This window comes from Anser brachyrhynchus (genome assembly GCF_964034855.1).
Source record: "Anser brachyrhynchus genome assembly, chromosome: 3".
Classification (NCBI taxonomy): domain Eukaryota; kingdom Metazoa; phylum Chordata; class Aves; order Anseriformes; family Anatidae; genus Anser; species Anser brachyrhynchus.
Genome location: NC_137696.1, coordinates 1,977,451 through 2,003,818, shown reverse-complemented (window position 1 = coordinate 2,003,818; position 26,368 = coordinate 1,977,451). Strand labels below are relative to the sequence as shown.

The 26,368-nt window shown below is 41.3% G+C and overlaps 1 protein-coding gene across 1 annotated transcript in view; it reads left to right on the top strand.

The window, feature by feature from the left end:
* Positions 1–925: 925 nt before the first annotated feature.
* Positions 926–26,368, top strand: part of LOC308192979 (uncharacterized protein) — a 197,194-nt gene continuing 171,751 nt past the window's right edge. Inside the window, exons 1-3 of the mRNA XM_080587104.1 lie at positions 926–3,394; positions 13,170–13,269; positions 13,751–16,639. The gene's annotated coding sequence lies outside the window, so the exon portion shown is untranslated. The remainder of the gene's footprint in view (positions 3,395–13,169; positions 13,270–13,750; positions 16,640–26,368) is intronic.

Here is a 26,368-nt window from a genome sequence, read left to right as displayed (position 1 = left end):
GTTACAGAATGGGGCATGTTCTCCAGATACACCGTTTCTTGGTCTTACTGTACTCACTTGCTGTGAATAGACCAGTCATCTTTGGAATTAAGCAGTCCTTTTACAAAAGCTGAATCACAGGAAGAGAGAATAGAGAAATAACCAACATTTGAGTGAGAGAAAAGAAAAAAGATGTTCAAAATGAAAAGAGCTTTTTGAAAACCTTATAGAGATGTAAAGTACTTGAAATTCTGAGTCATTCAGTCATTCCGCCTGAAATTATCCTCATGGAGTTTATCAGTCTGTGTGTACCAGTATCATAGGGGACCAATTAATTGCACTTCTAGTTGCCTTTGAGCTATTTTGAAAGTAGGAAGAACTCATTTTGTAAATGGTTTAAACAGCACTACAATCATTACCTACAGTTTCTGGCAGATATTGTCTATATAGTAGATGGAAGGATAGAAATATTGTTATACTTCATGATTGCTAATGAATTTTGAAGAGAAACATAATAAAAAGAAATTACAAGCTAGCAATTAAATACAATATATAGATATTAAAAACGAAAATGAAATTTGCTGTGCCACAGCTCTTGTCCAGAACACATACAGCCTGAGTTCCTTTCTAGTGCTTAAAGAAATTGCTATGAGGGGCAGTCTTGAGGAAAGAAAGTAAAAGTAATAATAATAATAATAATAATATTCCTTTGCTCTAACAAGTGAAAGATATTTGGAAAAGAAGCAACAACCTCATAAAAAGCAGAGCTGGCATTCACAATTCGTTGGGAGCCAGGTGTGGCTCATCTTCTAATGAAACCCATGGTTAGCTCAGGCCTGGAGATGTTAATGGAAGGCAGCTGCCTACCTACTACAGTTCTCTGCCCCCACCTCATTTTCCCTTGTTTGAAGTCCCTCTCTGACCTTCCTGAGGAGCCAGGTATGTCTAAACTCTGCTTGTCTTCTCCTTGCTGCCTCTCTTTGTTATGGGGAAGGTGAATTTTCCCTGGTGTCCTTCTGAGAGGCTGCTGTCTTCGTCTGCGGCGTGTGGAAGTTTTCTGGGTGTGGCAGGGTTGCATCTAGTTTGGGAGAATGTTATTTGTTTTTCTGCTGGCATCTTGGCTCTAGTCTTTGGCAGGTGCTTCTTGGGGTAGCACCAAGCACAGAAAACTCTTCTAATCCTGTTGAGCAATGAGGAGGGAGGCACTGAGCATTTCCTGGCCCCTCTGTAGGATTTGGGAAGATCAATGCCTGGATCTGGCAATCCCTTTCAGCGGGAATTACTTGCTGGCTATCCAATTCAGTATTTGGAAAGCAATCCTCATATCATTGCCTTTCATTTATATGAGAAAACCCATGTGAAAGGAACACGGAGATACTGATTCTGGTTTCTATTAAGAAGGCCTTTTGTACAGATTCAGTTCAAGATATGAAAGTTTGGCCCAAAAGGATTTTTATGCCAGCCTAACAGTTCCTGCTATCCTATTACAGCTGTACAAACAGGCTAAAGTGCTAAAGACAATCAGGACTAAGGTAGTAATAAAGTAAAATAGTTGGTTCTGCAAATAACTCTTTATTGATGATAGGCGCAACAGCTATGTAGCAATGTTTGGTGGTGCTGCTGGCCACAAAACACAGAATATTTTATTCTCCTTCAAAAATGGTAGGAATGTAGTGGGATGCTTGCAAGTTTTGACACAGGAGCTAATTTCTACTATTATCTCGACCTTTTTAAAAGGTATAGTGAAACCTTTAAAGAGGTTTTAGATCAATTTGGAAGGATTTACCTACTGAGTTACTAATACCGTTCCCTTCTTAAATTATCAAGGGAGACAACAGAGATTTTGCATTCAAACACTGCCATAGCCAGTTCTTGCAGAGATTGTGATTTTTGTTAATTTCTTATAATCCAGAATTTGTAATGAAATGAAAGTCAAGGTATCTTTCAGATTTAGATGAATTTTAAGGTCACAAAATGATGATTCATAGAGGAATGACAGTCTTGTGAGTTTTGGAAGTGCATAAATCCTGGGGATTGTGTTACTTCTGGCTTAACATTTTTCTGTTCATCTTGAAGGGATATGTTTTCATTTTAGCCTATTAATCTCGGTATATCTTTTTTTTGACACAGATCTATTAGGAATTTTAGAGAGTACAATATAGACTCCAGATGCTAGGTGTTCCTTCATCTTTTTGGTACACACTTTAATCCATAACAACCAACACATTTATTTTATGAGCCTTCACAATCAAGAGAGTCTTAATATCCTTTCTGGCAGGTTTTCACTCTTTGATTTCACGTTATATGGGGGACTGGTTACTTTGAACATACTTTCGAAAGCCTCAAAAGTAACTCCTTTATGGTAACTTTTTTGTATCTCTATGGTAAATTCTGTTTTGCTTTTAAAATATGCTCACAAGCACATGTATGGAAGCATAGCTGCATTATAAGCTGAACGATAACGCATGAGATTGTGCGCTGGCAGTATGTTGTGGGTTGACAAGGTTGACTGTTTCACACGGAATGACCAAGCCTCATTAGAGATGTCCATCATCCAGGCACAGCCTCCCTCTCCTGGTTTCATGACAGTCCCAGTACTCAGCAGTGAAATGAAACACATGCTGATCAAACCGCCGCGTTGTCCTGTGCTATCGGTTGGTACTTGCAACATGTCTCTGCTACAAAACAGCTCTGTCACTGGTATCTGCTGTTACTGCAAATGTAACCGTAGGTTTTTGCCTCTTCCTGGAATTTCAGGCTATACATTCTTGGTTCAGGCCATGGGTTTATTTCGTTTGTTTATTTCTCTGAATGAAGTTCAGTTGTATGCTCATTTTCACTAGGCTGTCTCAACTGATGTTAGATTACTGCAGGCTTACAGAAGTGCAACTTTGAACAGATTTTGGCTCCTGCTAGGTGGAAAACTTCCCTTCCTTTTTCTCGTCTCCAAGTCTGTGCGTGCCTCTGTGTCTCCTTCGGAAAAGCAACTGTTGGAATTTGTAAATCCTACCAGTGAAAAAAATGCGTGCAGGGTAAAGCAAGCATGTTTACCCATCACTGAGCTTGACAAACATCTTCATTTCAGCAATTCAGAAAACAAATCAAATAAAGAAGGAAACCCTCTGATGAACTCCTCCCTTGCTTCCCTTCTTCCAGCTCATCTGATGCTGAAGTGAAATACATTTCTACAAGTACAGTCAAGCCATAAATCGAACAATGAATATCTTGTCCAGTAGAGCTCATATCCCAGCTGGGGTTTTCAGCAGCAGCTTGAGCAACATTTCTGAGGGGAAGACCTTTATGAAGGAGATTAAGGAGTGCCCGCGTTCAGCAGGCACTGCTCTTTTCCCATCTGACTGAAGGAATAATGTCTGGGCATGAGATCCTGGCTGCTCTCCTGCATGCAGAGGAGAAGGTGCCAGCAGATTCACACTATTTATACACTCGCTCTAGGAGCTTGGGAACACTCGTGGGTGAGTGGGGCTGTAGGGTCACCTCCCTTTGCAGTGAGTGGTTTGGGGCAACAGAAAAGTACTGCAACAAGTTTTTGGTGTTTTTGTGCCTTGTTCTCTTCATGTATGTCTCTTAAAAATCTGGGCCTTTCTGCTGGAAAGTACAGGTGTAGTTGCCTGTTGCTTGTGGCCCCTATAAGGGGTAGCACAACAGGGATTTTGTGCTAAATTCTTGTCCAGACTGTAACTTCATCCTCTCATAGTCTCTAATAGTGCCAGGGGTACAGAGGTACCCTGCAGATCTGCTTTTGAAAGCCCTCTCCTCATGATGTGATTTACACATGCACTAATGCAAGTCTTTTGAGTCTGCTGTGCGATGAAAATGGAACTGACATACAAGGCAATTCTAGTATGCCACTCAAGCTGCCATTTTACTCATTTTCTTACTTATTCGGCCCTCTTTGTTGCTAAATAACTGGCTTCTGCATCCATATTGGTGGTCCTAAGAGGGGCCCAGGGAAAGAGAGAAATCCTGCTGAATGTTGCGTACTAAAAAAAAGCCCACACAGTGCTGCCCACTTTTTTTTTTTTTTTTGAAACTGCTTGGTTTCTTGCCAGTGGCTTGGGAGGAGGCTAGATTTTGACTGTTGCAATTTTTTTTTTTCAGTCAACAGAATGTGTTTGAAATTTATTAGTTTTGTTTCTGATGAAAATTAGGAAAGGAGGGGTGTGTGGTAGCAGGTTCAATGCTAGACTGAGGCTGCGTTGGTTGAAATGTTTTTGCTTTGCAGGTAGTTGTCCTGTTCCATTTGGTAGTTGCAAATCCATACCAGCAAGCACCTTGGAATTGTAGTGGATTGAGATTTGCACGTTATGTGCTGATGATACGCGAGGTGGGGTGTGCTCTACATGCTTGATGGAGAGCCTGAGCTGAGCACCAGATTTTAATGTGCATTGTAACTCAGCTGATACTGGATTTGACTTCAGTACCTCAGAAGGAAGCTCAAGACCCAGATCCATAGTCCCATTGCAATCTTCAAAGCCTCTCTTTAAAAGCAGGCTAGAGATAGTCCTGTTGCTGCTTTCTCTAAGAGACAGAGGGTCTATGTCAGATTTTCCCCCCATGCTAAGAAATCTGAATGTGATTCATGTTAACACTACTGTCTTGCAAGTTTGGATGGGGATAGCTTGTAAACTTCTGTGTTTGTTCTGGTAGTGGCTCTTTGGTTTCGGGGCTGGAAACAACTAACCCAGGTTTTGCTGCAGCCATTGCAGTATGCTAGCAGAAGCAGGGAGGCTTGCACATTTTTAGCCATGCATTCTGCATGCAGATATGCAGATAATGTCACCGAAATCTTGCCCTGGCTTCAGGACCCTGAGCTAATTTTATAACAATTGACTGTGACTTAAACTAATGTTGCTAGGGTGCTGTCAGTGATGCTGAATAAATAGGGAAGGACTTGAGGAGAACGGCAAACAGCAGCTGTGATGACTTTTGTTCTGAAGCTACCTCTGCATGCCAGATTTTACCCTCCAGGCACAGCAGCAGAGCACGACTCCCACCTGTTATCTCTCACCATTGAGGCTTGCTTCTTTCTGTTTAAGTTAGGTTAAATATTTCCCCTTTTCCCAGGATTCAGAGCTCATCAGCCCAGCTGTGGCGCACAGTCTTGAAACACAAAACAGCTGGAGACATAATGTGAACAAAGTTCACCTTTTCTTGTTTACATTTGAAAGCTGCTGCTCTGTTTATGGGATGATGCATTTGTTTAAATGAATGTCCAGCTATTATTGATTTTTCCTCTCCTTTTTTTCCCCTTTTTTATGGTTGTGTCACTGGTGTCGTGCAGCAGAGATCTCTCGCTTTAGCACACCTGCACACATATTGACTGTGGAAATTAGGCCGGGCTCTCCCTTCAGTTGCCGTGGTGAAACTCAGGCATGGATTTACCAGGCAGACCCCATGGAGTCTGTCCTTCCTCTTGGCATCCCCCCAGTTCTCTTAGTGGGCATGCTCCCACAGCACACCAAAGGTCACCTCGGTATGTAGCCACCTCTTCTCGCCTTCTTTCTCCTCTCACTTTTGCCCCATCCCCTGCTCATATTTATATCCTTCTGTGGTGAAATTCTGTAAGAGGAAACAAGAAGCAGGGACAGCAATTGAGAATTTCAGCCTCTTGGTGCATGTGGAGAATTGTTAGCTCACAGATTGCAAGGCCTGCAGGCACCATTAGCATCATCTAGTTTGCTCTACTGCCTAACACAGGGTGTAAGACTTTCAGCCAATAATTTATCTGACAAGCTCAACAACCTGCATTGAGCTGAGGTTTCAGCTTTAAGAAAGGCACCTAGCAGTGCTGCTCCTTTCAGAGGTTCTCTTTAGCCTGATTCCCTTACAGTTAATGCCTTGGTTTTCTTTTGAATTTGTCTAGCTTCTGCTTTGAACTAAGTTACTTCTGTACGTTTGGAATATTAGCACAGATCCGAATTACTGCTGTGATCACTTCATGTATTTTTAACACTAATCTACAAAGGGAGCTGTTTGAACTGCTGAACTTTTGTAGGTCCAGTAAAGACAGGTGGGATTTAGCTTGCATTCTTCTAGAGGACGTAAAATCCCGTTGTGCAGGGTCCATCCTGTGTCAGGAGAAGAAAGAAGTACCTGTTCTCGCAGTTCAGCATATGAGATGTCCGTTTCTCTGTGGAGGTGGCCTGTATGATCATAGTTGGTTAGACAAGGCACTTTTCCGTGGTTAGAGATGGGGAAGATCTCTCTCACCACTAGCACTACAGAATAACCTACTTAGAAGGAAAGTTACTTCCCAACTTCTCAGAGAAAAGTTGGCTTATACCTTAAAACCTGGAGATTTATGTTCTTAAAAATGTGTGTGGGTTTTTTAATCCTGTCTAATGTAACTATAGATGGTCTCCATAACCATATAAATCCCCCGTTATTGTTTGATTCCAGCCAAGACCTTGGCCTCAGTGATATCTAGTCGTAATGAGTTCCACTGAGTTACAGTGAAGCTAATTGTATTTGATATGGCTCCAGTGCTCAGTACAGGGAATAAACTCACTAGGCATGGAATTCACCTCCATCCAAAAGACTTAAATAGTATATCGTGTGGGTCTTCTGCACAAGCCAACATTTATTCTTAGCAAGCTAATTGTACACATGACCTGTCTCATAGTCTGTTTCCTTCTTTTAAGGATGCATCCTGCTCTCCCAAATGGCAAGCTAAGCAAATGAAGGTTGAAAATACTTGTTTAAGATGCAGGCTGAAACTTTGCCAAGTGTTGAATTTAATCTATGGGGAATACTTCCCTTGAGAAACTTTTCTTTGAAAAGAGAGTGTGTGTGTGTGTGTGTATGTTTGTTTTTAATTTTTGCATGTCACTTCTTGTCTGGGTTCCAGTCTAATTACAAGCAGGAGCTACCAGAATAATAATTTTGGGAGATATCACTTCTGGGAAAACATTTTTTTCTCTCTTTTAAAGAGTCGCAGAGGTTAAAGACTTATGCTTGTAGTGTGACACTAAATCAATGGTCTATTCCTCAGACCATTAGAATTTTGTGCTTTCCAGTGGATATTAAAGAAAATCTGATGTTCTTTCTTCTTGGAGAAACTTGAAGTTCCTTTAAGGAGAAAACAAGATCACTTCATCAACCCTGATCTTTTGCAATCTAACGAACGAACTTACACTTACTTGCCTTGGAACTCCTAGTGCTGTCTTCCTGACGGTCATTAAAATTGACGTCATGCATGTGTGTCTTCTGTCGGTGGGTTTCATATCTCGGAGAATTTCAGGGGATTCTTCAAGGTGATACTTGGACTGCCCACCATTTTTCTGCTGGCCCAGAACTTGAATACCGTGAGAATATTAACTCTATGCAGTTCCCTGAGGCCGAAGATTTAAAAAATAAAAATAAATAAGAAAACCCCAATAGCGCATATTTGAAGCATGGTTTCTCATACGTACCTTTTGTTCCTCATTGTTCCTGTTCTTTAGCCATGAAAACATCAGATTCCCGTAAACATGAGAAATCTACGTTCCAGTGAAGCCTGTAAAAGTTGTTGCAAGGCCATCTTCTTCTTCAAGTTATAGTAATATAAATCTGGAATAACTCAATTTGCTTAATTTGAATTGTGTGAGTTGACATAGGTGTGGTTGACACTGGAAGTTGGCTAACAGTTACAAACACCAGGAAATAATGAGGTCACACTTGCTTCTTGTTCCAAAGACAGCTTGGTCTTAACTCCAGGTGCAGCCCCACCAAAGAATTGATTTAGAATTGTTTTTTTGCACCTGTAATGCAGCCACAATTAACATCAGTATAGAGATGTCAAAATACTTGGAGCCACAACAGCAGGTTTAATCATTATTTCAAATGCACATAAAAGAAAATTCCCTTTCCCTTTTCTAAGAGTAAAAATAAGAGACATATGAAAAGGTACGCTGAAATCCCTATAAAAATCAACTGCAGTTTTGAAGTCTATTTGAGAATTTTCTATATTATTTCTGAAGCATTTTTGTATCAGATTCTTTCTATCTTCCCTTTTCCCTTAGACAACACTGCGAACAAGTAACTTGAGATTTTTATAGGGAGTACCATATAAATGAACTAAGTTCCACAGAACTGTAATAAAACAAACCAGACTCAAAAAAACTAACTCCAGCCTTCCCATCCATACACTCCTTGTAGGCTTAAAAAATCCCAAATAGTCAGCGTGGCTGCACACACAGACAAGTTGTGCAGTAACAAAAAGTAGGAGGTAAAACAGCCCAACAGTTGTTCTTTAAAATAATCCTTTTTAAAAAATGTGAGGAAACCCACCACGTAAAGGACAGATTGAGACCAGTAGTTGTGTGGCTGAGGAAGTGTGTTGTTCTCTTTCATTTTTATGAAGGCCATTCATGAAATTCTTTCCTGAAATACTTAATGAATATCTCCAAATACCGTTTCTGCAGAAGGACTTGGAATCATTAGATGAGATTTTCTGAAATGTGGTGAACTCATTGGCAAGATTATTTATTTTAAAAGAAGGATTTCTGTTTTGCTTTGCAAGAGAACTTAGACCCTCAACTTTTTAGTTTTTTAAGAATGTGAATAATCCTGCAAGCATTTACACCTTAACACTTTCTGTTCTGCATTAATCCACACAGCTATTGACGTATTAATTCCATTGCATCTACTCTGAAAAGGTTTTGTATATACAATTTCTTGGACATGTATGCCCTTTTTAGCCTATCTTAGGATTTTTCAGCATGTATACATATGCTAATAGCAATTTCTTTATGAAATATAAACACTTCAGTATTTAATATTAGACATTTAAAAATATTTTAGTAAATATACAAATATCTAATAAAATTAATTTGAGGATTTGCGTATTCAGGGAGTACTTGCAGTACTGAGTTTTCACAGTTGTTTTTTTAAAATTAAAACTGATTTGTGGAGCACTAAGCTGGGCTGAGCTTCCCCTTGTTTACTTTGGGCAAGCTGAGTGACAAAATTTAGACTGTTTAATGACATTTTCTTACACCAGACAGTTTTCATTATCCTGCAATACGTTTGCAGTATGGTGACATAAGCTGAAATAGATTGGATAGCCACTACCAGTGTTAGTAGAAATATTCCATTTGCAGTATTTCTAATGCTGCAGCCCTTGGTTGTGTTGCCAGTGGGATTTTCAGAATGTACATCACTGACACAAGACCTCTGCAACTGAAGTCAGTGGAAATCTTAAATACTGAAATAAGAGCCGAGTTTAGTGAGCGAGGGCTCTGAAAACTCAAAAACAGGGCGATGGTGGTTTATTAAATAGATCGTGCTGTCTAATGGAGTTTCGTGAGCATTCTTAGAAATGTATGCAGTTACACAGTTACATAGCTACTTTACACTGTTGTGACCTTTCTTGGGGTCTGGTTGCCAAAACTATATCAAATATGGTTTCTCTGCCAGTACGGTGAAGTTAATGGTAAGTCTTCCTTGCTCGGTGATCCTCTCTTAAAGTCATTATATTTCTTCTATGCTTTTTGTGTTCGGGAAACAACCTAGACTCATTCTGGGAATAAGTCAGGATTATGTAAAGAAAGTGGCTGTTATTTATGGGACTCCGTGTTCGCTGGTGAAGCAGCTGAAGTGTATGTAACCAGTGCAATGGGAATGGTGAGGAGGAGACCCTCGAGATCGCAGGAGACATTTTCATTTTCTCACTTCCCTGCCTGGCACCTGAAGAAGAAATTTTAAGGAAAGCCCTGCTTTGTCTCTTCAACTTCAGACAGAAGCCAACCCGCTGGAGATGCAGGCAGGAGAGAATTTAGCTGCTGAAGTCAAAGAAATATTTTCTGATTAGGTGTGAACTGATTTTATTATTTTTCCCTAAAGGCTTTTAAGTTGACCAACTTTAGGTAACTTTTTATGAAGTACCAAAAGGCATTTATCTAATGCCAGAGCAGCTGCTGACAAATTTCAAGCTTTTATTTTAAAGCATGAAACAGTTAAGTGGTTGGAAGAATATTTTTAAGCATGAGAAATGCCAAGTAATGTGGAGAGCTGTGCATTTATTTTGAGATGTCTGTAGCCCCAGTTCTCATGGATTTTAGTTGCTGTGATGAGCTGGCCAATTCACGTGATACCTCCCAGCTTCCACATCAGTATTTTTCTGCCTTAAAAAATAAAAATAAAATTAAAACACCCAAATCTGAATTTAAAATAAACTAAAGTCAGATGATCTGTATTAGGGATGCTGTGTATAATTCCTGTGCTTGCAGAAACAGCAGGCAGCTAAAATTCTGACTTTGACACGTAAGACCAAAACCAGATCCAGAAAGGATCACTGCATTTGCATGGGGTCAAACTTCTTTCATTTTGGATAGTGTTAAGAGAGAGAGTTCCTCACTAGCAAGTCCTATGCAAGTCCAATGTTTTCAGAGATATATTTTGAGGCTTGGGTATTTGTGAAATACAGCTGATTTTGAGACTGAGTCCAGCACATAAAGAGCAAAATTTGTAGTAAAATTAAGCAAATTTGCAGGATGTCTCCCCCCATAGTTTTCAGCCATGACTAGTTAATTTCTTTTTGATTCTCAGGATTTTAGGAGATCAGAGGAAGGCAACTTAAAGGAACAGGATCTCAAAAGCTTTCTGGAGTGGCTGCTTACTGGCTTTCTGAGATGTCTTTGAGCTGAACGCTGGAAAATCTAGTCTCATAAAATCGCTAAGAATATGACTTGCAGCAGGTTATCTCTCCAGGTCTAACTTCTCTTTCTTCCTGAGGAAGATTTCACTGGGAACTGATTTGATCTTAGAGAAATGTAATTTGCCTAAAGATTCAAATGACTTTTTTTGTTTTGTTTTTTTTTTTAAAGGGGAAAAAAATAAATATGGTTATTGGAGGTATTCTTGACCAGGGTTTGTGAAGGTGCTGCTGCTGGGCCTTCCTGAAACAGTCTCTGTTACGTGAACTTAAATTTATAAACCAAACACATTGCCTTGATCAACAATCAGGATAATAGAATATTTTTAGGAACACTTAGAAAATGTAACTCAATGTGACATGATTACTCATGCTCACTTTAAAAAAAAAAAAAAGATGTCAATCAATACTAGTTATCAGATTTTCTACAAACAAGAATGGTGAAGAAAGGGAGAAATTGCTTATAAAACATAGCTACGGTGCAGTCTTAATAGTTGTTTGGAAAATACAGACTTAACTATCAAACAAATATATCTATTGACTCGCTGCACTATCAGGGCTGTGTATCAGCAAACATACACAATAAATGACACACCACTTAAGTCTTGAACGTGGCAGTGTAATTTGGATATTCTCCTGATAAGTGATCGTAGCATGATGGATTAATAAGTTATGAACTAAAAATACTTCTCTGAAGAATGAATCTTGGTCATACTAGATGGAGAAGGAGAATGATGATTGAGTTGTGCTGATTCTGCTGAAGAGCCCCAGTTATATATTAAGGCAGTAAAACTCTATATGAAACATGGGAGGAATGTATTACTAGTTAATTACAACAGCAAGATACGCCATTGAAGGGATTATTACCATATTTTATGATGACCGTTTTATCACCTCCTTGTTTATACTTTCCTTTGGTAATGAACTTTTCTTCTGAACTTCGGAATACTGAATATTTAAGTGTTAAGTATTGCATACCTTCTATTTGATAGGAACAGTTCTTAATATAGGGAGTAAGAATATAAATGCAGAGTAATAGAAAACACGGGGCGGGGGGGGAATCCTAGACGTTTTCTGTAAGTATATGGTGTGTCTGTGCAGCAGTAGTGTGGTTGGTTAGGTTTAGTTTTCCTGGTGGTAAGGATGTTGTAGGGACTACAAGGAGGTATGGAAAGCAAGAGCTAGGCTCATAGCAGAATGCAGCCCTGACCAATATGCCCTGTGAAGCTGTTGTTGGGTTTCCAGGCTGGTTTCAGCAGCACCTCTTCAAATGCTGATGGCTGAAAGATGAACATCTCTTGCTTTAAGTAGTTGGACAACTGTTTGATTGCTCCTTTCTATAGGAAAATAATCTCTTCATGGACGGCTATAAGTGGCATCATTTTTCCTTTGGGTTCCCATTGCTCTCTCTGTATATATTACACATCTGGGCTGTAAGCGAAACTTGCTCATTCCTCTGAAACATCTGTTGTGTCCTGCTGCAGAGAAGGCCTACTTATCTGCTACTTTTACTGTGCAATGTGTAATTGTATTAAGTCTTTGTTCAGCAGCCCCAATTACAGCTACAGTCAATTCATATCACAAGAAAATAGTTCAGAATTTCTGAAAAAAAGGTTGTCTTGTTTCAAAACTGGGCTGTTTCTATTAAAAAAAAAAAGCAAGATGGGAAAAAAATGTCAGTGCAAAAACATAAAGAACTTTTTCTAAGGAGAAATGGTAGGATGTTTCTGGTTAGAAAAAGACTATTGCTTTCTTCAGTTTAAATTATCAGCCCAGTTATCCTGTTTATGCAGCCACTGATAGAGAGGCCTGCACAAACACGGAGGGAAATATAACAGACCCTTCTAGAAAGAGGAGGAAAGAGAAAGGAAAAAGCAAACAATGGTGTAGCATATTCTTGAGGCTGAGTTCTTCTACTTTTGTTCACAAAATTAGCATTGTTGTTTCTGCTGCTGAACCCTGGGGAGGGCAGAAAGAGCTGGGATGACCGATACAAGTCACCTCCGGAGCTCTGAGCTTAGTGAGAGATGCTCAGCTCAAGTGGTGACAGAGAGGAACCTTTTATTAGCACAAATGCTTCTCTGGGTGCCCAGAGGATGCTCTGTGTCTCACCGCCTGGAAGACTCGGTGTGAGTTGCCCTGTTCTCAGTGCTCTGTGCCCAAGTGCTAGCTTTTTCTTTCATTCCTCAGGCACCAGATCTTCACCCGAATATTTTGTCAGCTTTGCAGAAGAAAGTAAAAGAAAACAGTTAATTCAGACTGGGATTCAAGGGTCTGGAGTCTGAGTAGGAAGCTTATGACTTCTTAAAAGAGAAGAGACAAATCCCTTTGCCCATTTGGGTGGCGTGTGTTGCTTTTTGTTTTGGTACCACATAATGAAGGAATGAGTCCTCCTGATGCGAAGGATGGGGGCATCAGGCATCACTGCTACGAGCCTGTGTGGGTTTGGGTGGGTGGTTTTAAGCACCTCTTTGTTCACCATTCAGAAGAATGAAGAACATTGAGAACTTACCTTTTTTTCTTCCTCCAATAGCAGACCAAAGCTGGAGAGAGCAAGGGAGATGTTCACGCAAAGGAGAACTGGCTGCATTTTACAAATACCCAAATTGCGCTATCGGAGCATTAAATATTTATCAGTGAGTGTCTGCCCATTGAGTACTTCGGTATATTTAATTTTTTTTATTGTTATTGTCTGTCTGGCCTTGGACTTATCTCCTTGGCCAAAGGTATAAGATGATTTGTGTCATAATTGTATGGCATGTGAAGCAGTGCTTAAGTTATTCTTGAGATTCAATTAACGAGGTAAGAAAAGGGCAGAGGTATGGGAGAAGGCTTTGCTAAGCTGCCTTTTAAATTGTGTACCGTATTGAAAATGCAGCTCTTGCAGAAGTTGTTTTTGTTTCTGAAGGGCTGCTCTGTGTTAGCAGCTCAAGAAGCAGCTGCCTAAAATAGGCAAATAGGAGGAGGGCGTTTTGGGCCTGTTTACAGAGCGCGAGGCAGTGAGCTGGGGGCTGCGCGTGTTTCCCAGGCTGCTGAGGGCAGCAGGGACCACAGAGCTGGCTCTGATAAGGGCTGGATGATAACACACTAATGCACTTTTCTTTCTCTGCAAAGTAGGAAGGCTGGGGAGCTGCAGACTGTTTGCGACACATGGTAATTTGCTGAGAATTACTATTTGCAAAATAGAGAGGACCCGTTATATTAGCAGAACTGACAAGAAAATAAACAGCTGCTTTTGTTGCCGTTGGTCTAAAAAAAAAAAAAAAAGCCTTTGGAACTAGGGAAGATAGATGCAGCGTTGGTTATTATTTACCAAATCCAACTTATTTAAATGTACTGTCTTTGATACTTAATAAATGTTGTAGTGTAGCTTTTCGTGGCTAATAAAACTTGGTTTACATTACACCCCTTGTCTGCTATGATTTGCCTCCTAGGGCTCACTTAGAGTGCATTAAGAAGCTGCACACAAGATCAGGGTGATTTGCTGCAAAACTTAAATAATTCATTTATGCACCACTGCTCTCAGACAGTGTTTTTACAAATGCTATAATGAGACAAGCTGTGAAATGTTTTACATGGCGGAAATGAGGGCTGCTGCTCAAGTAAAGTCTTTCTGCGTGGATTTTATTCCTTGAAGTCTGTGAGAGGACTTTCAAAGCATCACGGTGCTGACCTCCAAAGCACGCTGTCCTGCTGGTAAGGCTGTTTGTCCTAACTCAGCAATAATATGTTTTGCCATGTCCTTTCACTGGTGGACCTGAAATGAGCACAGGATGCTTGAGGAGTGCAGAGTGGAAACTACAGTTTGTTATTCTGCAGAAAAGGCCCTTTTCTGACTGCGATTATGCCTTGTCTGCCATAGCAATACTCTTTCTTCCTCTGCTTTCTGCAGTACACTTGACTTTTTTTGTAACAGGCATGGAAGGAGTTGGAATGATCAAAGTCAAAGTATACCTGAACTGAGCTTCGCTGTCAGTGTTGTTGACAACTCCCATGATGTTAGCTCTAAATTGTCATCCTCTGGAGTGAAGTTCTTTTGTGTAGCTATAACCTTCAGTACCCCCTCCAAAAGCCTTCTTGACATGAAGAAGAGCTCGTAAGTGCGTCCTGCACCTGCACTCTCAGGAAACAGTTGTCCAGGCATGTAAAATAGTGCTATTATTTATCCTAAATGTAGAATAAGTTTTGGTTTTATTCTAGTAATTTGGATGGAGAAGGGGGTATAGTACTTGTGGCTGGTGGAGCTCGTGTGATCATGCCATCATGTTTGTATGCATATGAGGATGTAGCTGTTAACTGCAAGATCAGATCTTATTTGTTCTACAGGAAGAGCAAATTACAGAAGAATTAAAACATAAACAAATTAGTCTTAAATTAGTAATTGGGTAAGAGTAATCTGTTTACAGTACGTCTGACTTTGCCAGGAAGAGTATCCAACAGTTTACATTTCCCATGCACATCTCACCACTGACTCACTCAGTGAGCATAAGATGAGATAGGTCAAAAACCACTAGGTGTAACTGAAACTGCTGGATGGATTTGGTTGGAAACTTACTCCTTAGCTGAGTGTTGCTAGGACCCACTCTTCACACTCCAGTCTCTTTTCCTAAGTAATAACTGATCTACATAATGTAAGCACTGCTGTTCATATAATGCGCTAATTGAAATAATGCATAATTAGGAGCAGATTTTATTTTTAGGAGTAAGAAAAAATGCTCCATTTTTTCACACTTTGAAGTTAGGAAAAGATTTTTCTAGCAAAAGATTCTAAAACATTTTGCAATTGTTTGTATTTTTGCTTGGCTGTTGCGAAATCTTGGAGTGTGTAAGGGTGATGATTCATTGACAGAATGAAAGCTGGAGAAGAAAGAAAAGAGGATTTTGAAAACAGAGTGTTGGGTTTGCTACTAGGTGGAAGTCCCTTTGAATTTGTTTGTATTTCTGTGAGCGTTTTCTCCCCACTCTTCAACCGATTATGAATCTGAGAAAATTACCATCTGTGCATAGATATGCAGGAAACGAGCTAAATTTGTAGTGTAAACATTTTCAAATGAATATTTGCACAGTACAGTCTCTCAGCAATGCAGTATCCTCTTGTATTTGATAATCAGCACATATCCCTTATGAGTTGCGTTGAAAGAGAAGAGAATGACTCTCACTAAACTCTACTTATCCTCTCCTTTCTCCTGGGAAGAGCTCTCTTTAAGCTCCCTTTTGTGATCTGTTTGGGGTTTTGCAGTAATTCCACCTCTTGATTGCTCTTTCTCCTTGTTTAGCCTCAAAGTAGGCACTCCGATAGGCATAGCACAAGCCCAGACAGCTCCATGTAGGGATGTCAGCTGAATTTCTGTAAGGCAGGATTGCCCAGGCCAACCCCCAGATTCAGAGCAATTAACTTTCAGCTGAGGCTTTATGCAGGACACAAGGTTGTGATGATACATACATATTTCTAGGCTTAGGACCAGGAGAACAACATATTTCCATTAGCCCCCCAGTACTTTTGAGTCTATTCACTCTGTAGCAACATGAGTCAGCTGTTTAAGCTAAGCAGTGTTTCTAATTCACCCTTTTTCTAATAAGCACGTACACATAACGTGAGCTTCCTACACCGATTAATCCGTGTTTCCTCCATATGGCTTGTAGATTTTTATTTTCTTTTAATTCAGTGCAAGCTGCTGAATAGCAAAATGCAGTCAGGATCTTGTTCTAGCAAAAAAAGAAACCCCAGATGAAGTTGTCAGGGAGTTGCCAAGATTAGAATATCCTGATTGTTTTGGGAAAGGAATTTTTCAGCCAGTCACTAATTTTAAGGGCTTGAAAGCAGGCAAAGTCCTTCAGTAGACCCTTGCGGGAGGCCCTGCGTTTTCCTGGGTAGCTTTCCCAAGGCAGGGCTTGTAGAAGAAGAAAGCTGGACCAAACCTTGCAGGAGTGGTTCAGAAGGACAAAGGAAATGGGGTGTGGAGCTGTCCTGAGAGTGTTGAGCTGGGACACTATGCCTTGTGGACGGTGGGTATGTCAAAAGACCAGGGAAGAAGCCGCCAGGGATGGTCTGGGTTTCTGCATGATGTAGGGCTTGGGGGGTTTGGGAGTAAATACTTGGTGTTTGTGAAGGGCAGGAGTTTACAGTCTGGCTGCGTAGAACAGAATGGCTTGATCTGCTAATTTTAATGTGCAAATAGCAGTGCTAGAGTGATACGAGCAAAGCCGTGCTGTTGCTACCATTAGGCTGTCAGAATAAAGCCACGGACCTGTTAATGTGCAACCATGTACATGGAGAACACGCAGATAAACAAGGGTACACAGGTGTATGGTAAAGCACTGCAAAATCTAACTTGTCCCTTCCCCCCCCCCCCTCCCAACCTTGAATATAAACAAAGAAACAAAAAAAAGGTGGTTTCTTTTTTCTTTTTATAAGTACCAATGAAATCTAATGCCGCAGCTTTTCTCCTTCCAACAGGGAGAATGTTAATTCCCGAAATGCACTTTATACAAATTAAAGTCCTTTCCCCCTTCCAAACATAATTCTTACCAGAGGAATCAATCTAGCAAACCAAGGTGAACAAATATATTTATATAAAATAATTAAATTGTTTTTTTCTTATTATAAGAGTTTGGTTTGTAAAACCAAGCAGGAATATTTATGCCCTTCCTCTTAGGGAAGGTCAGCAGATATATACTCAATTACCTATTTGTGTGTGTTAAATCAAATGACTCTATATTCAATATTTTGTTTTTTAATTTTGCCTGAGCAGGAAGCTGGAAATCCAAATTAATGACTCTTCCCCAGTGACATAAATTCTGCGAGGTGTTTGTAGCTTGCTTGCCTTGTTAAAGTGCTCTGACATGATTGATAACCGTTGTCCTCTCCGACAGTGAAGCCTGCACAGCAGTGGCAAGTAGAGCAGCAAGCATGCAGAGAACTTGCACTAGGATCAAAATCCGAGATGTTTTCATTAATTTTACTTCCAGGTTACAAGGAATGGTGGTTTTTAAATGTGCTGGTACCCTTCTCGTCTCCTAACAGCTGCTGTTAGACATGATAATACACTGAAGCCGCTGCAGATGAGCAAGAAAAAATAAAGCTCGTTTCTGTGGTGTGTCTGGGGGCAGTGAGATCCCTTCTGGGAGCGAAGAATGGCTGTGCAGTGACCGTCTGGTGCCAGCCCTGTGGTGGCTGTACAGTATAGTTAGTTCAACTTGCACAGGGACCCTAATGAACGATCTAGCCCGTCATTCCCTTTGTCTCCCTCTTCCTGTGTTTACCTGTGGACCCTGAACCTACATGGGTGGGTTTCACCCAGCAGACAATATAGTGGCCATAACAAAATCCAGGCAGTAAACGCCTCTGCCTTGCACCGCCATTTTAGTGTTTAGCTCATTATTCTCAAGCAGCAATTGACCCTGTGCTGCAGATGTCTCAAGCCAAGACAACTGTTCCTCCACGGGGCCAGGAATCTGACAGGCTGGTGCAGGGCAAGACGAGGTGTGAGTGCCTCAGGAAAGGCTGCAGTTAGTTTTTTGGCTTTCTTTTAATCCATACTCTCCTGCCCTTCCTGTAATACTGGTGTGGAGAACGTTTTAGTCCTCTGTGGGCTAGCATTTGTGAGGCTTGTGAAGTTGCTAAGGGATAGCATGCCGACTTGCATTATTAGGATCTCTCCTGTAATGCAGTAATTCAGTCCCTCCTAATTTGTTCAGAATACAGGACCTTAACTTGAGCTATAGGTATTATCTGCAGTAAGTCATTAGGAAGGTGCAACTGAAAATAGGATGGATTGTATGTATATAGCACTCTACAAGTGAATAAACAGATTAAAAATTGCATCGATCTGGCAATCCATACGAAAATTGGAAAAATGGTTTAAGTATTTGGTATTGAAGTAATGAATATGCAACGTTCAAGAACTGGCTATTGCCAGAGCTTTGAAATATGAGTCCAGATCAAGGTTAAAATTGACAAATGGCCCTTACAGATGGCTGAAGTAAATGAGTGGTACCAGTGACCTGTGGATGTTATGTGGCCAGAATCCCAGCAGAGGTATTTGTTTTGCAGCATGGACCTCTCTAATCAATGTATCATTTCTGCTAGTTTTTATTTTCTCCTTAAGCAGAAGCAAAATGTAAATGTAAGTAGAAGAACCATGGCATTGCTCTTTCCATACTCCTCGTGCTATGAACTATTTTTTCCCCATAGGCTATTAGTGTCTTGGAATAAGGATCTAGTTCCTTTCAATAAACACTGTGCATCTGAAGTTAAAGTGGCTACTAGTAACTAAAGTGACAGCTACTCAACCGCTAGCAACAAAAAGAAGCTTGTTAAACCTGGAGATGTCACATCATTTTCATAGCTGTGTTTCTGAGCTCTAGGAGACTAGAGTGCCATATTTTCTAGGCAGAAACAGGTAGTCAACTAGAGTGTTTATTCATTGAAGGTCAGGCTTTTGTATTATGAAACTTCTAGCAGATGTGATAAGCAGTAAATTGCAGATCTATCACCTTTTCTTTCTTTCTTTTTCTTTTTTTTTTTTCTTCCCAGTGAGCGTGTGTGTGAAATCAGCAGAATACTGCCTGCGTTTGATTTATGGCCCACTTTTGACCAACTCTTATCAGGTTCCCACAAGCCCTTTTCTGATGCAGCTCATGTCTGAATGACAATAGACAACCAGTGCCATTATGCTCCAAAATCCCTCTCTGCATTCTAGACACCTAAGATTACATCTGGGCTATTGATTTATTACTCCCCCCCTTTTTTTCCCCACAGGGACCAGTTTGTTCAGCCCGAACAAGATAGACTATTATTAAACTGAGCAAACTACTCCATGTGAACTTGGTAAAGAAATAATCATTTGCAACCACCTTTCTAACCACCCAGGTTCATAAAGAAATGTAGGTGTTGAAATATTAAGACTGTTTATATATGGGTCCCACCATTCGTGTTTGTTCAGATTATATATAATTTATATACATAAAATGAGACCCAACAGGCATTCTGTTGTGTTGGACATTATAGGCATATTGCCTAAAGCACTGCAGTATTACCACCCAATGTACAAACCCCAAATTATTACCAATCTATGTTACAGAAACACAGTTGGTGTTACGGTAGGTATCTGTGGCAGGGAGGTTTTATGACACCTTTTAGAGTCTCAGCAAAATTTATACGTTCTACTAGTAGATTTTTTTTCCCTTTTTTGGGGAGGCAGAGGAAGCTATAAATTTTGCAGTACATCGGATTTTTATATCTCCTAAAAATGTACTGTGCAGGATTCACATTTAATATCCCTCAGCTATCATCATCTGTGTGTTTAAGTCACTAAGTAAAAAGGGACAGACGGGGCTTCCAGTTAAAATGATGATTTTTTTTTTCTTTCTGTTCCCCCTCAGTCCCCCCACTTCCCTCCCACAAGCACATACCTCACCCTTGCGTCGTCTTTTGGTTAAAATAACGTTACAAAAGCTGATTCACCGATTCAGGGTTCACATGTGAACACCTCTGGCCTGCTTTCAGGAAACTCTGAGCGCCAGCCAGCCACCCCAACAAGGTCTGCAGGTGCTCTGAGAAAAGCCCAGGGCATGGCGTGGAGCAGGATTTCAGAGCTGGGCTTTACCTCTCGTTGGCTGCGGGGACAGATCTGCTTTACTCGCAGCCAAACCTCCCTTGGCTCATACCTTACCTCGAAGGATTTGTTTCAGTCCACCTACTATTCAGTTCATTCTATGCAAACGTCTCTCATTGCTGAGTGCTGTTAGGCTGTGCCCTCTCGGGCTGTTTGTTTCAATAATGTGTGTGGGTATAAAATATTGCGCACAGGCTGAAGTGTAAGGGTTTCTTCCTTTTGCTGCTGTAGCCTACTGCTGGTCATTTTTAAGGCTTTTTCATTTTCTCCTGTGGATCAAAACTCTCCATCAGCAAAAAAAGAACCAGATAACGCCAACATCAAGTGGGAAAAATTAACTTTTATTGTTCATCACTAGGCATCTCTTTTCTATGTCATAATTTTCTCATCTTTATTAATAAAATAGCCCTCATAGACAAAATATTTTTCAAGTGAAGTTTTAAAATTATTCTGTGATTCCTTTCTGTGGGCTGCTCTTTTTACTCTGCCAGTTTAGGTGTCGATCCTCCCAGATCCTGCGTCTGTTCCAGTAGAACACCTACAGGTACGCACAGCAGCATTTGCGAGCTTGGACATTCACAAACACTTCTGAGCTATTGAAGTATTTCTGTTTAAAGAGGGCTCGCTGGCAGTGGCTGAGCAACGCCTACCAGTGAGGTGTTTTAGAAAGCAAAGAGGATTTTTCCTGTGAGAATCAGGCCTTCTCAATCAGAATCCAGTCGAGCATCTAAATATTGGGATGAGAAAAGGAAGTGTGTAATGCCGAGTATGTTTAAGCAAGACTGTTCAATAGGGAAGAATTATGTTGCGCAGAAATCAGAATTCACGTACCCACCGATCGCAGTGCTATAGGGAACAGAAGACACTCCAGCACAATACGGATACTGGAGAGTTACAGTGGTTGCTGGTTAGCGTAGGGAGAAATAATTAATGGCAGGTGGAAACAGATGAATTTTTTTTTTTCCTCAGAATGGAGCAAGTAAGAAGGGCTGTGAAGGCAGCACAACACAAGGAGTAGAGAGTCAAGCAAACTGAAATATGGCAGGCTGAAAAACCCAAAAGGGAACACTTTTTCCCGTAATGTTCAACTCAGCTGGGAAATTCTGTGCTTCTGTTCAACTGAGAACAAATCAAATTTTAGAGAGAGATAACCAAATTTATAGCTGTAGTCCATGCTACAGCAGGAAGAGCAACTGCAAGGTCATTAAAAATGCACTGCATCGAACCTTCAGTTGCTGGGTGTTTGGGGACGAGAGGGACAAGTAGCCAGTAACTATAGATGGCAGGGTTACTTGCACTTTGAAGCCTGTCTCTGGCCATGAGAAACTAGCTTGCATGGACTGCTTCCCTCATTTAGCATTGCTGTTGCTTTTATCATTAAACTCCACATTTTATGAAAGTTTTTGGATAACTGGGGTGTTGAATGTCCTGTGGAGTGGCTGTCTTGGTCTACCTACATTGTTGTTCGCTGCTGTACTGAAGAAACAGAAATTGCAGCAGTGCAAACAAGCCAGAGAAGATTTGAGTCTTGAATAAGCTGACAGTCACGTTTGTGACAGTCTTTTGCTGTTCCAAGTGTGCCCTTCCTAGTCTTTCCAGCCTGCGTTACAAGTCTCTTCATTTGCATCTGGGAGTTGCCAGAAAAAGCAGTAGCAGAAACCTGCTCTGGGTAAGCCACATTGAGAATGTTTCAGGCTTCACAGAGGACGTTTCCCGTGCCATGGAAACTCCCACCTTCCCTTATTGCAGTTGACTTGAAATTGTGATTTATTTGTCTCTAGGCATTTCCTGGTTTCACTTTGTTTTGGAGCAGAAACCTAGTTTCTTCCTCATAGCTCCTGGGTGTCTTCTACCCTGGAATATAGACGCTGGCCTGCGCAGGCATTGGCTTGCGTAATGCAACTTTGGATAAAGGTCATAAATAGTCTTATTTAGAAATTAATTCAAATAAGAGAGAGAACGAGCCAAAACCAAGCCTCTACTGGGCATGTTAATAATGTCATTTGTTTACGGAGTGCAAAATTGCTGCTAGAGGACATCCTGAATCACTGGTTGTTGCCCTTAGTGTCTGCCCTTGGGTGTCCCTGTTGTGGGGGAAGTGAGTCCAAAGGTCAGAGAGACTCTGCTGGACCAACACTGCCTGAAGATAGCTCTTCATCGTCTGGAAAGCCAAGCTGGTATTTTGTAAGATCAATGTTAGGATTCTGAAGCCTAAAAAAATCCCAGGGATTCACTTCATTCCATGGACTGCTTCCAGTGCAGTTGTTGGCACTGGGAGCAGGAGGAGGTAGTGCTGCGGTTCCTCAAAACACAACGGGAGGAAGGAGACTTGTCAGGTCAGAGGAGTGGGGCAGCAGATCAATGCTGGCGTTTGGGGACTGTGGTGTGTGTGGCAGGGAAGCCTGGCAGTGTGTGTTTCTGTTCTGCTTCCTTTTTACACATGTGATATCCACGTGGCTTTTTGAGCAGGTTTCAGTCCAGGATTTTGAGAAGACTTCCCCACAGAAAACATATTTGTTGTAATGCTCCTCTGAAACGTACACAAAAGGGTGTGAGAAGACACAGTCAAAGCACAATCTTTAGGAAAGAGCATTTGCCGCATGGGCTGACAGGGTGCATGTTGCTCCATGCAGAATGTCTGCGGGCTTTCAGCAGGTAACAGGTAGAGGAGCAGGCAAATTGGGAGCCATATTGACTGCCATGCTGCGAAGTGAGCTGATGGCCCTTCCCTGTGCCCCTTTTCTCAGTAAATAAATAAATAAGCATGTGTTTCCACCAGAAATACGAATAGCACAGACACACGGCTCTTGGCTCTTTCGTTCAGTAAGCAGCAACAGCGATTAATTGACTTGTGGAACACGTTGCATCTATAAAGAGAATTCTCAATCCTCACTTTTTTTGGGAAGATTTAGCGGTATTTCTGGGCAGTTTGGGAGCATCAGTGATGCATATTCAACATGTGGCAGAAGCTGCCATTCTAGGTTCAGCAGCAGGTAGACGAAGGGCATCTCCCCACAAGTTCAGGTAGGTTTTTGGCTTAAGAGACCACATTTCACTTACTGCAGGGAACATAGAGCAGGCGATATCCTAATGCTCTGCAGAGGTCTCCTGGGTGTAGCTGTGGATAGTAGGTAGTATTTATGTTCCATTTTGTATGCTTGTCAACAGCTCTTTGTGTCAGGTTGTCCTCGGGAAAGTAATGAAAAGGAGTGAACGTTGTCTCAGCTGCCATGAAGTGTTATGTTCTCTTTAGTATAAATCATCATCCTGTAGTTCATTAACCTTAATACAGTTCAGTCTTTCTGTGTCATCAGTTTAGCCAAAGCCTTTCAGATGAGTCATTCGTTATATGCTGAGTTTGTGGGGGCAAGCTAATTTTTGCATACAATGAACATTATGCATAGGCAGCTCTCCTACCCTCTGCTTGTTGAATTGAAAATGTGTTTGTTGAACTGAGAGGGTGTTACGAGAGAAGCAGGGACGTGGCAGCCTTAAGGAAGAGGAAGAACTGACTCCAAAGGAAAAGCCCGCCAAGCCATGATAGCAAGGGTGCTAGCAGAGTGGTTTACCAGCCCTGATTCTCTTTTATTCTTCTACAGAGGTGCATGAATGCGAAATTGCCCTGTTAGAGCAAAGGGAAGCATGCAACTGGGGCATGTCCCCAAAGCTGGCACACGCACAGCTTGGGCTGTCTGCTGGACCACGCAGATGTAGGGGATGGGGCCTGAAAGCAAGTGTTGGTGAATGTGGAGTGGGTCAGGGAGTCCCAAGGGATGGCAGCAGAGCTCAGCCGGTGTTCTCACAGCCACCTTAGCATGCTGGCTGCTTCGCCAGCGTCTCGCCCTGCCCAGATGGGGCAGCATGGATTGCTTCGGGGGGGGACATAAAGCAGGAGAATGTAGCCACTGACCTTGTGGGATTTTACAGGGAACCCATCCAGTGCGTAGTAGCTGGCATGACACAGAAGGTGCTTGTTGGAAGGCTTGACGGATGGGCGTGGAGACTGGCACTGTGCGCGGAGCAGAAGCAGGGGTCGATGTAGTGTGTACGAGATGAAAGATGAGGACAGGGCTAGGTCAGGAATAACATTGTATCTTGGGCAGTTGTCTTTTCCACCGTCCATACTTCACACGATCAGGTATTCTGTTTCCTTCGGCAAATCTAAGGCATTTGTAACTCACACTTCTAAACATCATTTTTTTTTTCTGCTGCTTCATAGACTAAAAAAAAACCTGCACATGCACAGATGGGTATAATAGAGCAAAGTAAAAATACTTCTGTATCTTCTGTCATCACTCTTTTGGCTGCATGATGTCCACCTATTGACAGAAATCATCTACCTCCAGCTGATCTTACTTCTCAGCCAAGGTCTGAAAGTCTGTCACCTCCCATCATGATCTGTCATACAAACATCACACTCCATGTTAACCCAGTGGTTAGAAAGATTTGTTGCAAGTTGTATCTTTTTTTCTTTTCTTCTTTTCCTTTTTAAACCACTTAATACAATGGGGGTGAATTGTCTTATAGGTTAAGGGCACAGGCTGGGTCTTAATTTATCCCGGTAATCTGCCCAGTGTGCACACAGGAATCCTACAGACTGCATGGAAAGTGCTTAAGTCAGACCCTTCTATGCTCAAGACTCAATAAGGGCGTGAGCTGATCTAAACGCATATATCTTCCTCCATGCCGGGGGCATAGGGGGAGGAGGAAAAAAAAAAATCAATGCCGTCTCTGGCTGAATTTCTAGTTGTGTTTCACAAGGCTGTTATTTGGCTCATCTCCTTACCTCCAGATACTGCATTGGATAGCCTGGATTTTTCTCAGAGAAAATAGGCTTGGCCTTTTCCTTCAGCTTCTTCGTTGTGTTCTTCACTGCCTGTTTCTTCCTTCCTCTCCCTCGCCAGGCTGTCACAAAGTAGGCCTGCTGATGCCCAGCCCTGGCTGCTCTGATGCCTTCCTCTCCAGGGCTCTGACTGGGCAAAGCAGATAAATTGTTTTCCAGTGCATAAGAGCTGCAATATCCTGTTCTTAGCCCCAGAAAGAAGGAAAAAAAAAAAAGATTTGTACTAATCTTGCTAATTTTTCTTGGGGTCTTTAAAAGAAGAAAGAGGAAGATTGCCTTTTAAAAATCACCATTTGCATGAACGAAAAGTTATTTGTATATATACTATTTTAAAGGCTTATTGGCAGAATTGAGAGAGATGACTCACGGGTTGTTACATAACCTGTGAGGTCCTTGTAGTATATTGCAGCTTCAGTTCAGATGGTACTTATATCCTTAAAATCGTTTATGAACTTAAACATCTTTCTGAATCTTTCTACCTAGCTTTTTTTTTCTCCCCATTTTAAACATTCTTACTGTTTTTCCATTGTTTTCTGAAAACTGTTCCCATTTTCTGCCACAAAACGCTTCCAACAAAACTAATAAAAATGCTTTGAAATTTATTGTAACACTGATGATGAATCACCGTGTTCAGGGTCTGGAGAGAGCGAACTCGTAAGGAGTGGGGTTATACTCTTGAAACCCCCGAACAAAACCCGTGTTCCTAATCTTTGCACATCATCATCTGTCTCGTGGAAGAATCAGTCAGTCAGCTGTATTGATGCCTCTCCATTAACTTGTTTGTCTTCAGTCCTTGACTAGGTGAAGGGCCCATGAGGACACAGGTCCTATCCTCAGCTACATCACTTGGAATGAGACTGGGACCAAAGTAATGTTTGAAAGGCTTGCTTTTATTTGTAGAACAAATGTTTTCACCTAGCAGTAGCACAGTCAAACAGTGTGAAGGAAACATTACAATACCCGTCTATTTATTTGTGTTTTTCTAAGGCCACCCATCACCATTGTATCGAAGTGTCTTTCTTCTTTCCTTTAAGGATCCCGGTCAGGAGTTGAAAATAAGGAAAAGGGGGGGGGGGGGGGGGGGGGAGAGAAAGAAACAGTCATATGAAACGTGGAAAAAAATGCAGAGTTGGAGGTGAATCCAAACACTCAGAGGTAATTTGCCTTGAGGAGCAAGAACCCTTGAGACCTATGTATAGACTTTGGAAAAAAGAATCTGTGAACAATAGTAAAGGCTATGAACGTGCCGTCCTCTGACAGGTATGTAAACCTTCA